This window comes from Macrobrachium nipponense, chromosome 5, assembly GCF_015104395.2.
Source record: "Macrobrachium nipponense isolate FS-2020 chromosome 5, ASM1510439v2, whole genome shotgun sequence".
Lineage (NCBI taxonomy): Eukaryota > Metazoa > Arthropoda > Malacostraca > Decapoda > Palaemonidae > Macrobrachium > Macrobrachium nipponense.
The window spans coordinates 57,677,238-57,689,737 of NC_061107.1; positions in this window are offsets into that span (position 1 = coordinate 57,677,238).

The following is a 12,500-nucleotide window of genomic DNA, read 5'->3' on the forward strand; positions in this document are numbered from 1 at the left end:
TAAGCACGCTGTGATTTTTTGAAAAAAATTATTTTTTCCGCTTCCACGCTCACTCCAAACCAAACCGGCGCCGGCATACAGGAGAGATTTTGATTTTTAGGGCTTTGGCGTAAGAGGGTTAAGAATATCCCAGAAAAAAAAATTTACATTTTGATGGTGATTGGAGTAATAAGGAACAAAAGAGGCAATGTTAGTTCATTTTTGAAAGACTGAATAGGTGACTCTATTATTTCAATGGACTATTACATAAAGAAAAACCAAATCAATTTCTTTCCTCCTATACAGTAAATTTTATGGAAGGGAATAAATTATTGAGCTTAATAAAAAAATCCTGGGATTTTCGTGAACTGGCCAAATAAAGATAATATCATCCACATTCCTAACCATATAACTTTTTACTGAAGAGGAAGAAAGAAATTGTAATTTGAATTTTCTTGTGTAACAGTCCATAAGAATTGCAGAAATTTCATTTCACCTTTTCAGTCTTTCGAAAATCAACTAACATTAATTACCTCTTTTGTTCATTATTATTCCAATCATCGTCAAAATGTTAAATTCTCTGTTTTTCCTGGGATGTAACTAAGGGCTTTGCGGGTCTGTAGCTCTCGCAGTTTATTGACGCTGAGATTAAAAGCTATTTATAATATTCCTTGAAACTTAAGTACGCGAGGACTTTTCAAGATGTAGTATGGAAAAGAGATAGGGAAACATTTTATTCAACTAATGACAAACTTGAATTTAGTAAACATAACATTCTCAAATTACCGTATGATGATAGGTTTTTAGAAATTCCTAGAATTTTAAAGCTTCAACATAAATGCTGTTTTCAGTAATATTAATGTTAAGAGTTTAGCAATAAAATATTCTCCTAAAGATGTTTCTGGCTGCATATATGAAATTTTTGTAAAAAGTGTAATCTGGCCGAATATCGAATGCCTTATTCGTGCATATGAGAGATTTAGATAATTCTATTAACTGAAGTCAGGCAAGATCCTTAATGCCGTGTATCGACAGAGTGAAAAGGAACATCACTGAATCTTGTTTATCATCAAGTGAAAATAATGGAAGTGTTCTATATTTTAGTCTTGGTTTGATTAAACTCGATTATTTCATAATTGAAAAAGTTGTAGATAAATATAAGCAACAAAATTTATATATTGTGTTTTATACATTTTTTTTTGGACTTTGTATGGCTAAACTTCCATTTCTCTTATGGTTGAATATATGGTTAAATTTAGTTTGTGACAGCGTGATCTTGGATAATCCTGGACTATCTCTTCTGACAATTAACCATCTGGTATTCTTGATCTTTTTGTTTACTTTGTAACTTTCTTTTCGACAGCTCTTGGTATTAACTTTCAGCTTATCCTTTTCCTGTGGCATTTGCATATATATATATATATATATATATATATATATATATATATATATAGATACATATATACATATGTGTGTATACATATATGTATGTATATTATTGTAATATTGTATATATATACATATATGAGAGAGAGAGAGAGAGAGAGAGAGAGAGAGAGAGAGAGCATAATGGTATCATGAATCATCTATCCATCAGTAACTAATGAACATTCATATTAATTCTTAGGCCGCAGCTTATAGAGTTCGGCCTCCCTCGGCACCAGAATCTGTGAACACAATTCCCAGCCTCATCTAGATTAATCTCCCAACGAAGGAAAAAAAAAAAAAAGGTTATTGGAAGTCACCCAACGCCATCTCCCCAGCTCTCCCCAAGCCCTGAGAAACACCTCGAGGCATCATCACCCGACTCGCCTGCCCTCATTTTCCAACTCCTCCGACAATCTCCCTTTTCGTCTCCCTCCCTGAGAAACCTCACGCAAAAGTCTACTTTCAAAACGATCATGAAAATATGCTGGAATTTGAGCGGTATTTTTTTCCGAGAAAGTAAAAAATGCGTTGATAAAAGCAACAAAAATTAAGTGGAATCATAATATAGGTGTGCCATCATTTGCTGAGAATGATACTCGGCCAAGATTACTGCCCGAGATAGATTATCAATAGAAATTAAGTGTCACAGAAAATTAAATTGTTGATGCTCATTATATATATATATATATATATATATATATATATCTATATATATATATATATGTGTGTGTATGTATATCTATATATATATATAATATATATATATATAATATCATGAATTTTTACACAAATTTTCCCAATGAAAATTATTATTAATGAAAAGACGAAAGAAAATATAAATATATATATATCGAGCAAGAGAAAGAGGGAGAGGAGGATATTCGAAGAGAGAGAGAGAAGAGAGAGAGAAAAAAGAAGGAAAGAAGGAAATAATAACTATATACAGGTGGGACTAATTTATTAGTTGTTCATTTATTTTGAGGTCCTTCATAAACATCTTACAAAAATATATGGTCCAAATGGTACATTCCCAGGACTAAGATTTAGGTTGTTTTTATTAGTGATTTGTATAATTGCCGATTCCAGTAAAATTTCTTGAAACATAATCATTAGATCTAGCAATTACCGAGGTTATCACCCCAATTAATACAATGAGATTTTTCAATCAGATGGATAAAACAGTGCATTTGAAGTCTAGGCTGTTCTAATTTTCTAACTGAATACATATGCTGCTTAATCCGAACACTTAAATTTTTACATTAGACTGACCAACGTAAAACGAGGGCAATCCTTACAAGGAATTTTGTAAATGATGTTGTTATTTGTTACGGGACTATTCTGAATTAGCATATCTTTAATGGTATTGTTATAAGAGAAACACTACATTAACATTAAACGATTTAAATATTGATTTTATGGTTTTCAAATCCACGAAAATAAGGTAAACTAAGTACATTTTTTAGGCATTTCTTTTTCATTAATAGCAACATTATAAAACCTTTTGTGAGCTTTTTGTTTGATAACATAAATCAATTAAATGACGGTGGGTAGCAGAGATCGACTTTCCTATCTTTTTTATGTATTCTAGTTCTTTGGTCCAGGATATTGTGGACTCTCGTGATACGAAAAGCACGTAGGAACATAGAAGAAAAAATTGAAATTTTAACATTAAGATGGTGGCCAGAATAAAAATGTACATATGTTAAATTATTTGTGGGTTTTCTATAAACACTGACTTTGCATTGGAAAGATTCTCTATGTATAATACATCTAGGAAAGGGATGACATTGTTATTTTCAATTTAACAGTGAATTTTATGGATGGCACTAAATTATTCAATTTAGACATTAAAGAAGTTACTTCATCATCCCTCAGTTTTCATTATCTCCATCATTCTTTTCCCAGGTCACTTTCTTCTTGCTAACTTCATCCATCCTCTTGCATATATTATATATATATATATGTATATATATCTATATATATATATATATATATATATATATATTTATATATATATTATATATATATATATGTATGTATGTATACCTGAACATGGGTTCTCTCTTGGGCTCAGTGACTGCAACTCAAACGCTCTTAGTTTTTTCTTCTTCTTTGGGCACTCACTCATCATTCCGGCCATCTTACTCACTCTCCCTTATTCACTCTTCCTCAACGCATTTTCTGATTAAACCCCCTTTCTGATTCAGTGACATCCTCCCTGAATTTCGCTTCCTCCTCATCTACTTCTTCCACTTCCATGTCAACCTTCCTAGCATATTTTCCACTCCTCTTCTTTCACGCCATTCGCACTTCTCTCTTACCAACTTACTTGTCTTAATTACATTTATATCCAAACATATATACAGAGAGAGAGAGAGAGAGAGAGAGAGAGAGAGAGAGAGAGAGAGAGAGAGAGAGAGAGAGAGAGAGGGAGGGAGCATATAAGAAGCATGAGACCCCCATATGCAATTTATACTTAAATGTCATCCTGCTTAATGTCCTGCCAAGTTAATCAATACAGTACCACTTGTCAATGTCGTGAGAAGAGACTGTAAACAAAACCATGCTGAATTTCAAACGGGGAGAGAGAGAGAGAGAGAGAGAGAGAGAGAGAGAGAGAGAGAGAGAGAATGTTTTAAGTATCGATAATCTTATAACAAAGGATGAAACATACAGAGCTTCAGTAAACATATTGAAATACAAACGCTTCAAATATAAAGAGTAAGGAAAACAATCCAATAGGAATGGACTGTATAGAATATATTAAGCCAGGCTGAAATAAAAATATCTCAGCATACGAAAAATGAATGCAAATCAATCTTTTCCAATAAAACTACTTTTAATGCACACCGATTTTGTCAAGTGATGAGTATAATCATTGAATACGTAAAAAACATCATTGCTAGACTATGAAGCACCTTTTCCGAACACTAACTTATTAAATATGCAGCAATTTCCTACAAATTATTCCTTCTTTCAATCTCACTTTCATCGTTTCAGGCTCCCCGCCCGCCCCTTCTCTCTCTCTCTCTCTCTCTCTCTCTCTCTCTCTCTCTCTCTCCCTCTCTCTCTCTCTCTCTCTCTCTCTCTCTAAGGGCATTACTGTGCCCGTCACATAGAGCTTTGTATGACTGAGAATGTAGAAGGAAACGTTTCCTTTACGGAAACACGTCGTTCATCTAATGGCAACTCTCTTCAACACAGAATAAATATATTCTATGAAAGAGCAACGTTTTAAGTGAAAGGAACGCTAACAATATAGACTTCCTTATGAAACGGGTATGGTTTTTTTATCACAACAAAATCAGCTTATTGAGTAGTAACTACGTTTCTTCGACGAAAACTCATTAGTGGGTTGTATTGCTAGAAGCTAAGCTAAGGTATCAAAGTCAAAGCTACCGAGTGTAACATGTTTTACAGTCAATCTACAAACCTTTGTTAATCTAGCGCAGCGGAGTACCTATAGTGGAGGGTTGTAGATCCCTTGGTGACTGTAAAGGTACCAAAATGGCGCATAATCCTCGTCGTGAAATGGACAATAAATTATCCTTTCAGTACCTGAAAAGTGTCAGGAACTAAACATAACTTTTCGCCACACTATCACATTCTGTAAAATTAGGGCTGGACTGAGAGCATATCAAATTTTGGTTTTGGTGTAAAAACATACACAATATTATACATACTGCCAAAATTATGGCCCGGAGCATATAAAATTGTGCATTAAAGACACACACACAATATTTATATATAAATTTAGCACTTAAATACGGGTGACTTTTTTATATTCACGTTTAATATCGAATTCACTGTACCTCGGAATAACTTACACCCAAACGAGATTACAGCCGATACCTTTGGGTGTTATTCCCAAGGCATAGTGAGTCTCATGTTAAACGGCACACACACGCACACACACACACATATATATATATATATATACATACTTATAGGCGTCCAGGGAAAGGCATTCGAATATAATTGAAGGTTTATTGCTAATGCCGACGTTTCACAACTACATTGTTGCATCTCATGGCTGAAATACAGCAAGTTGATTCTTAATAATTAATCATAAAAACACTATAATAATATATAACTAAAATCACTACAGTAAATCTCTTATTTAAAATGTTAACTCATTTAAAAATATATAAAAAAAACACCATTGACACGAAAAGAAGGACCTACCCAGACGGGAGTTAAAAGGAAACTCTTTAAACAAAATTACACTAATAAACAACAAGGCACACACGTACAATAAGGCAACGACAAGACAAATAGGGCCATTAAGCAATGAACAATTGTGTAGATGATGTTTGGGTGTTTAATGATGGGAGAGTTCATTTTATCATTATGGGCTCTAAGATTGTTAGGTCATTGTTTTTCTGCGTTTATCCTATTATCTGAAAATCTTTGTTATCTATGGATGTTTTGCATAATTTGGAATAATTCCTTATATTGGATTGTTCTGGGTTGGAGTCTGCTTCCGGTTCTAAAACTAACTCCTCTATGGGCGTACCCTTAGCAGTCGTTTGGTACATCCAACGTAAGTTCCCTGGTTACACCTGGGTCAACAAGTATACTTATAAACAATGTTGGATGTAAACAAAGGACTACATCTGTCCTTGAGCTTCAAGAAGGACCCGATGGTGCAAAGATTTTGGGAATCAATTTTAGATTTAAGGCAGGCAATTCTCTCTAAAGTGAATTTAGACACTTTTTCCTAAAATAGTCATCACATAACTAAAGGAACGTTGCAAACATTTTCATTTTCGGCACAGTATGGGTAGCAGTGGGCATTTCCATTTTCTTATCTAAGAACTTGTTTAAGGCTCTGAAGAAGACCCTTTGAGGAAAACAGTTATTACTAAAGTAGTTAGCCAAGGTTATGACCTCTTCGTGGAAGGTCATCCAACTGGACGAGTGTGTAAAGGGCCTGTGGAGGAAAGTAGAAATGGAGTTTAATTTAAAATTAAAATGGCAGAAACTAAAAACACATTGGGCCCCCTTTTTTGATAAGAACGATTACGAAACCCTCAAAACTCTGTCCAAGCGTGATGATTTGATTATTAACGTAGCCTGATAACGGGGAGGGGAACTGTCATCTTACACAAATAACGGAATACGTCCAACAAAATGACCCAAATCTTAAATGACCCTACTAAATTGAAGAAATTGCTCTCCCCCTAACTATCAGATCATCTTTAAGAATTGAAGACAAGATCAATAGATTACTCCGTAGCCTTAAGAATAAGAACATCATTAACGAGAACACATACCATGATCTTTTTGTTACAGGTTCCTCTTTTGGAATTTTGTACGGTCTACACAAAGTTCACAAACCCAACGTCCCCCTTCGCCCTATCTTGGCCTCCTTTAGAACTCCAAATTACAAATTGGCTAAATTTCTTGTTCCCCTATTGGGGCCCCTGACCACTAATAAGTATACTGTATCTAACTCTGAACAGTTTAAACAACGCATTCTTCCACAAGATTCGGATCTTTTCATGGCAAGCTTTGATGTGGAGTCGTTATTCACTAATATACCGGTTGGAGAAACGATAGTTATAATTTTGGACAAACTTTTTCCCAACTCCGATTCATTGTATCATAGTTTTAGCCGCTCCCTTTTTAAGATGTTTTTAGAACTGGCCGTGCTGGACACGGCTTTTAGTTTAATGGTGTGCTTTTCTGACAAATAGAGGGCATGGCCATGGGTTCTCCTCTCGGACCTACGTTCGCCAACATCTTCATGTGCTCCCTGGAGCAGCGAATACTCGATGAGTGCCCCTTAGCCTGTCTCCCCCTATTCTATGCTAGATATGTTGATGACACTTTTATTCTGTTTAAAACAAGACCACGATGCTGAACGCTTCTTGGAATTTTGTAATTCCTATCATCACAACATCACTTTCACAATAGAAAAAGAACACGACTCAAAGCTAACATTTTTAGATATACTCGTAACTAAAGGTAATTACAAGTTTAATACGCCTATATTCAGAAGGAAAACTTTTACTGGTCTGGGGTTTAATTTTATAGCTTTTGTTTTATCAATTTTAAAATGAACTCTATCTGCATCTTATACATAGTGCTTTATCTTTTTTAAACTTCGGACTCCGGAACCTCTTTCACCAAGAAATTGTCCTCTTACAACAATACTTTCCCAATAATTGCTTCCCTATCCATGTTTTTCACGCGGTTCTCAAAAAACTTCTAAATAGAAATTTCTCCAATAGGCCAAAGTATTTTGACGTTCCTAAACTCCCATTCTATATATTGGATCCACCAGGCGGCTTCTCAGAGTGAGGGCCGATTCCCATAGAGGGATAAGTTATAGAACCGGATGTCGATTGACTAATCCAGAATCCTCTAATATACGTAGCCATACAATTATATGCAAAACCGAAATCATCTATGAATATTTAAGATCATTGGTTATACAAACAACCCACAAGAACTACTTATCCTTGAAACTTTAAAATATTAAAACAACGAGTTCCTTCTCTTAAACTGTCAAACAACCGCTGATCCCTTGTATCTGTCTTAACTCTTGCCTCCCTCAAAAAAAAACAAAAAAAATTTTTATGCTTTGTTCTTAGTGTCGTCCTTATCCTCTGTAATGGTAGGTTAACCTTCAGTGTTTTATTCATTTATTATTGGTAATTTTTTTTAAGTGTGTAATTGATTATATGTTCTGAATTTTACTATTTTGTTACCATGTGTGTCTTTGTTCGCGTGTGTTTCTGTTCTTAAAAATTTTATTTTTTTTTTTTGTTTTTTTTTTCGTTTTTATCAGTTTCCTTCGTCCGCCTTTTAAATTAAAGTCTTGTATATAGCTCTTTTAATTTTATATTAATATATTGTATTTTATTGTTGTAGATATCCCTGATGTGATTATGAATCACGAAAGCTTGGAATAAATAGATACTGTGTCTTCTGCTTCTGAATTCCTGCCCTTGATCTGGATGAGTATATATATATATATATATATATATATATATATTATATATATATATATATATATATATATATATATATACTATATTTGTGTATATGTATGTATGTATGTATGTATGTATGTATGTATGTATGTATGTATGTATGTATGTATGTATGATAGGTAATATCCCAATGGAAGCTTGGCATAGATCTGTACTGAGGTAAAAAAAACGCCGTCATAAGTCTTTGCGCAAGCTGCCAATCTAAGCAATGTGAGCCCCCATGCAATCTCTCATCAGAGAAACACCCTCCTTCCATCTCACTCAATCATAAACACGTAGTAAAACACGGAAGGGAGAGCACGCCCGTCTACTCCTAATCTTCGTTTGGCGAACACCAGCTGGGAGTAGGTACAGCAGTTCCCCCTAATCCATAATTCCAGTCTTGTTCCAACTTAATTTCACCCTCAAACGCTATTTCAACACCTAATCCTTCATCCAATTCTCTCTCTCTCTCTCTCTCTCTCTCTCTCTCTCTCTCGTAGTAGCCATCTTGCTTGGTGAGACGTACCCGCGTGAAGTCACAATAATCAACAGATATCACAAGTTTAACATACGACTAGAATTTGAGAAATATCTAGAAGTGTTCGTGAACTATCGGTGATAAGATTAGTGTGAAAATAGTAGGATAAAGCGTCTTCTAAGTTAGTTTATCAAGTGTAATACTATAAATCAGAACAGGATGGCAGTAAGTTCCAACTGCGGGGAAAAGGTGGCGTAATTTGGCGTGTTTTAGCAGATTCGCAATACGATGAGGTAGCAGGAAGGGAAACTGGCATTTCTCATCTATGAAATCAGCAACAGTCCTAACCAAAAAGATACAAAAAGCATTCATAGATATATTAGAAGGATATAATCCTTCAAACTGGAACAAATCTAATGAAAAAACTCTTGAAAATAATTGAAGAAGTTCCAAATAAAATCCAAGTGGTCAAGAGACTCATAAAGAAAATATACATAAACCAACTATTCCGACAAAGAAAATGAATAAGGTGAATCTTGGTGAATATACTAATTGATGCATTAGGAAAAAGAATGCCAAAAGCATGCAAACTGTGTAAGGTTTGGTATAGCATAGTCAATCCACAAAAACCTAATCAGAAAATGTGCTGCATGCAAACATTCCGACCATCCACAGTTGTGCTGAGGTAATACAAAGATTTGAGAAAAGATACAAGAATTTTTTGTTCAACATGTCATATCATGGATAGACAATGTTATTAAATCAAGATTTGAATGTACAAATAGTTGAGGATGAAGAAGAAGAGGAAGAGGAAGAAGAAGAAGAAAAAGAAGAAGAGGAAAACGGAAGAAAAGTAAACAAAAATGAAATGACAGAAAAAAAATAAGGAAAACAAAGAACAAGATAAAAGTATGGATGCAGAGATACTCATTGATACTACATATGAGGCAATAAAGCAGCATACCTACGAAGAAATAAATTACGATATGACAACAGAAAAGCAAATCCCGAAGAGGCTCTACCCAGATCTATACAATGACGGGGGAAAGAGGAAAAAATAGACAAGAAAGACAAAATCTGCAACCTTTTGAAAAGAGGGAATTGCAGATTTGGAGAAAGATGTTACTACAAACATCCTAAGATATGTCAAAACTATGAAATATATGGTAAATGTGCATACTTAGATGGATATGGGGATGATTGCAGAGATCTGCATCCAAAAATATGTAAAAACCTAAAGAAGGAAAAGGATGTAAGTTCGACAAAAAATGCAAATATATGCACCCTGTAGCCATGAATCATAATCAAATAAATAACCAACCAAGTAATAAAATCCAAATAAGAAAGAAACAAATAAAGAGAGAAATCAAGAATATAACAGGTAAAAGAGAAAAGCAAACCACCAATGAGATATGCAGAGGTGTCAGCAAAAAAATTTCAAAGCATCAGCTCCGAAATTCTACTCAAGAGATAATAACTGTATTTATTATGCAAGAGGATATTGCAGAAACGGAGGAAAAATTGCAGATTCAGACACAAAATGAATAATTATGATGAAGGAAGATCAAATATTATGGAAAAGTTGGATTTTTTAATGTCAGAATTTCTGGAAATGAAAAAAAAGAACAACATACCAGAACAGGAAAGAGACATGGGAAAATCCTTATTACTATCAGTATTAAATGAAGGAGAAAACACGCAAACCATCATAGTGATGAATGCGCAGGTTTAGTTACGAGTAACTCAAAAAGAAAAATAGAGTACTTAGAAGAACTAACCCAAATGAAAAGAAAATAGATATAATGAATATAAGTGAAACCTGGTATTCCCAACGAGACTGGGAATGATGATCAAATAAAAGGGTTCCAAACTTATAGATCAGATAGAAAAAATAGAATCAAGGGGGAACCGCAATATATGGGAAAGACAAAAAACAAGGAAAAATATATGAGAAATATAGTAACTCAGAATGTGAACTAATAGCGTAGAATTTGAATCTGAAAAATTGATGAACATAGTAATATATAGACCCCTCCTAATACTAAAAGTTTGACTTAATAATTGAAAAATTGGATGATATATGTAGAAATCACAAGGGGACTGGACTATTCTCTATCTGGTGACTTCAACTTTCCTTTCGTAGAATGGAAAGAACGAATAGGAGATTGTGGTTGTACTTATACATATAAAAAAGAGAGTAATAGTAGTGCAGAAGATAAGAGGCAATTTGAAAAAGCTATTAGATATGCTACTAGAATACACATTCAACAAATAAATCACCTGCCAACAAGAAAGGAAAATACTTTAGACCTAGTATTTGTGAACGAGATGAATTATGTTAAAGAAATAATAGTTATAATGCGAGTATTTCAGACCATAATGTCATAGAATTAACAGTTCATTCCAAAGCAAGTGAAAAATAGAGATAAGCAAGAAATGAAAAAGTGGGAAGGATATGGAAAATACAAACTTCTACAGTAAAAATATAAAATGGTCAGAAATTAATGAAGAATTAAACAAAGATTGGGATAACATTTCGTAAGTGATGACATAAGGGTAAATACGGAGATATTATATAAAATATTGGAGATAATAGTGGAAAAATATATACGAAGAAGAAAAGTAAACATCATTCATGCATACCAAGAGACAGAAGGATCTTGTTCCAGAAAATCAGAAAGTGGAAAAAAGGTCTTGCAAAAGAAAAAAATGCATGGAAAGTTATAGAACTAAAAAGTAAGATAGAAAATGCAGAACAAAAGATTATACAATCAAAAGAAAATGAAAAACGGGACTTGGAAGAAAAAACCCTATTAAATATCAAGCAAAACCCCAAACTATTATACTCTATGCGAAGAAGATGAATAAAAGAAGAATAGAAATAGGCCCTCTGAGAATTGAAGGGAGATAACGAATGAAAAAAGGAAATTTGCAAACATACTGGCAGAACGATATAAGAGAGAATTCACCCCTAGAATAGATAATGAAGATAACTGATATAGAAGTAAGGGATGAAAATAGTGAATATTTAGCTGACATAGATATTAATGAAGCTGATATTGTGCAGGCTATTAATGAAATTAAAAATGGAGCTGCTGCAGGGCCTGATGGAATTCCTGCTATTTTGTTAAGAAAGTAGTTCATTCTATCGCAAAGCCACTTGCAATATTATTAAGACAAAGTGTAGATACAGGCAAGATATAATGATGAGCACAAATTAGCATATATTACCCCTACTTTCAAAAGTGGATCAAGACTAGAGGCAAGTAATTATAGGCCTGTGAGTCTAACATCACATATTATGAAAGTGTATGAAAGGGTAATGAAGAAAAATATTATGAAAACATTAATAATAAACAAAATAATTTGTTAATAAAGGACAACATGGTTCGTACCCGGAAAAAGAAAATACACAAACCCAACTGTTAGTCCACCGTGAAAACATATTCAAAAATATGAAAAGCGGAAATGAAACAGATGTGGTTTATTTATTTACTTTGCAAAAGCTTTTGATAAAGTAGACCATAATATATTGGCGAGAAAATTAGAAAACACAATATCGTGGATAAAGTAGGAAGATGGTTTAAAAGAATTTTTACACAACAGAAAACAGATAGTTATTGCAAACGACG